Consider the following 5,025-nt stretch of genomic DNA (forward strand, 5'->3'; position numbering starts at 1 on the left):
TATCTCTTGTTTGACTTCTCGAGTCATCCTCTTTCTGGTTTTTGTTTTGCCATAATATCCCGGTGAAAGTCATGTCCTAATCCATGTTCTCCTAATTTGTCGATCTAGGGTGGCGATAGATTGCTCTTTATTGCATAACTCCTTTATTACATTGACTTTATCCATGGAGAATATTCTAGAAGGCTTCACTTATACAGTTACGGGACATTGATGGGTGGAAGACTAGGTGTATTATTTTTAACCTAGATAGTAGGGCCACTTCGTAGGTAACATTGCCTATTCCACACATGGTCTAGTAAAGACCAATATATCTCGGTCTTAACTTCTTCCTTCTTGCCGAACCTCATTACTCCTTCCATGGATGACACCTTCAAATACACCCAATCACTCACTTAAATTTCCAAAGAGCGATGTTGATCGTCTACATATAGCTTTTGTTGATTTTTAGCAGTTAAAATTCTTCCCTTAATAGGATTTACCTTCTATACCGTTAATCGAAACACGTCTGGGCTTATTAGTCGTGTTTTACTAGCATTAACCCAACCAATTGGCGACCTACACTATCTGTCATACAAAGTCTCGTATGGGGCCATTCAGATACTAGAATGGTAGTTACTATCATAAGTACTCCTGATAGGTGGTAGGCAATTGTCCGAGCCACCTTTGGGGCCAATCGTATAGGCCTACTATATATCGTCTATCATATAGCTAGTAGACCTATTCCATCCATCAGTCTGAGGGTGAAGTAGTGTATGAAGGCTTATTTGTCTTCTTAGTTTCTTCGTGGACTGAACTTCAGTAGTTACGTGTAACTTGGGCTCTTTCATCTAGGATAGTAGCTATGGGGACTCCGTAAGGTCCTACCACTCCTTTACTCTATAATTTTACACCTTCTCGGCTGAGTAGGTAGCTGTTGATTGAAGGAGTATGGGCTAATATCGTTAATACACAGGTAACATTCCCTCTAGAGTCATCTGTCAATAGAGTGCAAAGTGAGTCTTATAGCCCCGATCATATTGTGGATTCTTCGACCTTGTGTATTACTTCCTGCCTTCCGTAAATGACATTAACTAGTACCATGTTGAAGAACTGTGGCATTCAAGTGCGCCATCGGTTAGTAATTAGCTAATCCTTCTTGTTTTTCTTAAGTCCTTTTTTTTCAATTCCCTTAACGTAACTTATAGGAATTTAGGTACATAATCTCATGATGCTTCTTCGCCGCTAGTTTAGATTCTTCCATCTCGCGCGATCATACCAGCACTAACACACTAAATTCCATTAGAATTTCGATGTTAAGTGTGCTTGGGAGAGAGTAATACTAGGATGGGTGAACTCCCTGGGAAGTCTTCGTGTTGCATTTTGTTGTAATCCTTGCGATAATGTGCTGGGCACTCAACTTAGCCCAAGTTTTACCTTAGTGTCATCTTGCTAGCCTTCATGTTTTGCCGTTCGCTTTTCTTTGTTATCTTGCAACCAGTATAGGGGTAGATCTTTAGTTCCATTAAGACCATGTCTTACTTTGCCCGTAGTACTAACTCCATCTCGATAGTTTGTCTTAACATATCTTCGTATCTGTCAGTAGAGTCTCCCAAAATATCATAACCGCATTGTCATTATTGAACTCATATTCCTTTTACCATATATTTACTCACTTAGCTAGATGCTTGTATATACGTATTCGTAGGTTGCACAACTATTCGGACACAACTTGTAGGAGGTAGACGTAGTCTTTCCGTCTCCTAGTTCATTCTACTGTACACATCTCACTCATATTAGAACTTGCTTGTGTCCCATCATACTATACTTCTTTGTTTTCCCTTACTCACTCTTTACTCTTCTCATCTCCAACCGTAGGAGGTTTAATATTCCTTTTCCTTGGTTATGTATCTGTCGTAACATCCTTTGCGACCAACCCTATAGCCATCATTTTGGCTTTTCGTCTAGCATGATGTCATTATCCTTCATAGTGTCTCTTGAGTTACTCGATATCCTTTCATTGCTATGCCCTTTTCATTTTATACGCACCCACCTTCTAGCGTTATGTCATTCAAGGTCTTGTTAAAAATATCTTAACACTACCTTACATAGCATTCTGGCTTCCATCCAATTACTGGTGACTTCCAGACCTTCCTAACTTGGTTCAGCAAAAGATCTTATTGAAATTTAAACATCCATCTTGAATATGTTGCCACATCAATTGCCTCCACCTTACCCTTGCAATGTTTTTCATTGACTTCCCCCTTTAGAGGGTACTTACACCTTTATCTGTTTATACCTTGCTCCATGTCTCTATGTCCAGTCTCAATTTCATCCAATCTCCTTCTCTAATCTACTTGATACTGTGTCAAGTCTTCGTCTCTCTGCATATTTTATAACCTGTTTATCCATGTATAGAACCTTGGCTAAATCACAAAGTGACGAGAACCTTTTCATCCATAGTGCGACACCTCATCTTTTAATCTGTACTTGAGTAACGGAACTCATGGAACAACTTATCCAAGGCCACCTTCTACTTGTCTTCATCCAAGAATTAATTAGCACATGTAGTTGTTCCAATTCCAATTAGGCAGTGCTAGTATTCTGATAATAACTATTCAAGGTTTTCTAGAAATAGTAGCTTTATCCAAACCTACATTGTTTGTTCCTTGGGGTGAATGTAGGTTACACCAATTATTTCTTAAGTTTGTTGTCTTCATATCTTAAGGGTTCCAATATTTTCAGGGCGATGTTGTGTACACATATCATTTCTTTATACCTTATTGTCCTTTCCCTTACTATGTAACTAACAAAGGATTTTGACTTAGTCAACCCATACCAAGTGCGCCTTACTACCGGTCTTGCTTTATCCCCGTATTGTTGTACTATACCTTTAAACTTATACTTATATATCCCCCTTTTAACTCATAATCCTATTCAATTCATAACATCTATCTGGGGTGCTTCTGTTAGCATTTATCCCTCTAGTTAGTTGGTGTAGAACTAATAAACTGATATCATAAATCATTTTCCAACCGTCGTTTGAAGAAACTAGAGAGAGTGGTAACAGGTTTTTGAACCGAGCCTTCCATACGCAGAGAAGAAGTGGGGTTAGGATTAGGATAATCCCTCACTTTATGATCGAAGCTCCCACAATTAAAACAATTACCAGAAGCTCTTGGAGTGCTGGAAGTAGAGAAACTTGATGTATTGCCTTGGCCATAGCTTGGAGTGCTGGAAGTAGAGAAACTTGATGTATTCTTCTTATGTTGGGCTAACTTGCGAAAAGTATTAGCTATGGAACTGTCAAACCTTCTTCTTTTTGATGGACTCCTGAATCTGCATAAGCTTTCCTGAACTTGTGTTCATTTGTACCAGCTTGTTCCTTGTCGATACTTTCCCAAGTAAGAGTAGCTGAAACTAATTTATAAAATTTTTCATGTTGTAAGACCACTATAGATTTTCTAATAGAATCATTCAAAGAGTCTTCGAATCGACTGCACTTATCTTTTTTATTATTAATAATACCCCCAACATAGCGGGATAGCCTGAGAAACTTTTGCTGATATTCAGCGATAGACATACTCCCTAGTTCTAAATGTAAGAACTTTTTTTCTTTGCATCATAATAAGAAGGTGGAACATACTTCTTATGAAATTCTTTCACAAAATCAATCCAACTAAGAACGGGAGGTTTTGATCTAGCCTTCGGTACACATACCCACCAATCATAGGCATTTTTTTGTAACAATGAGACAGAACACTCTAACTGCTCAAACACTCTTTTAATCTGTTCCAACCACTACTCGACATCTATAGGGTCAATAATAACTTCAAACTCAACTCTACCCATTTTTCTCATTTTCTCAAAGTTCATTTCATCAGGGTCAAGCATTATTCTAGCCATGTGACAACAGAAATCAGCCATTTGTTGAAAAGGGGGATCAACAGCAGGGTCACTATAACTCATTTAAGGGTGTAGCCTAACTCTCATACCCTGATTACTTCCCGCTTCATATCCATTTGTACTAGGAGGATTAGAATTATAAAAATGTTCCCCAACCCCTTCTTGTAGGGTAAGTTGGACATTAGAGGTATTTAAACTCTCACGAGCGGGTTTCATAAGTCTATTAGAAGTAGAAGAAGCCACGACTTGATTCCTTATAAGGGAAGATCACATTGCATGAGGGACATGTACGTGATGCATATGCACTATATACAAAAAAAATATGTAACAAAAACAAACAGTATACCAACAAGTCACAACAAAAGTTCTAGAATCATAAACCTAGGCTCTGATACCAATAATTGTAGCATCCCCTTTGGGAGGATGCCACTTACGAAGCAAAAGATAGTTTTTTTTAATCTAAAGTTTTTTTTATAATCTAAACTAGTCAACACATTTAGAAAACTTATTTTGAAATTCTACTTCCAATTCAACACTATTGCGGGTCCATAAAATACACAAAACTATTATTTTTTTTTGTGCATAATGACAAGTCAAAGTATAAACCCAGATTATGGCATGACATGAGTTAAAAACACACTCCAAAAATAGCAAAACTAGTCACCCTATTCAAGTTACAAGCATATAGTTTTATTTTCATATTCCTTCAAAATTTCATACATAAGTGCCACATATATCCTGTATATGTCTCCAAAATATTTACAAGATTAGATGCATATGAAGATGTGATCTTCACATGGTCTCCAAAAGTATACTTCGAATGACCATCTTCACAACTCATCCCGCATATTACCTACGATAGAAAATAACTATCGCTAAGCATAAAGCTTAGTGGTGTATAAACTATGGGATTTGAGCCATTAAACTCTTCAATTCTCTTGTTCGTCGCAGGTGGATCAATAAGGTAAAGTAAGCTAAAGTGAACAAATATATCAAAATATCGAATACAAACTTTGAAGAGTTTCAAAATATCAATATTAATATTCAAAGATTCAAGTATCAAAAAACTTATAATTCAATTTGAAAGAGTTGTCAAAGAATCAATTTTGCCCAATAGGTACGTCATGCCTTCCCACTAAGCAC

The sequence above is a fragment of the Solanum dulcamara genome, chromosome 9 (genome assembly GCF_947179165.1).
Source record: "Solanum dulcamara chromosome 9, daSolDulc1.2, whole genome shotgun sequence".
NCBI classification, from domain to species: Eukaryota; Viridiplantae; Streptophyta; class Magnoliopsida; order Solanales; family Solanaceae; genus Solanum; species Solanum dulcamara.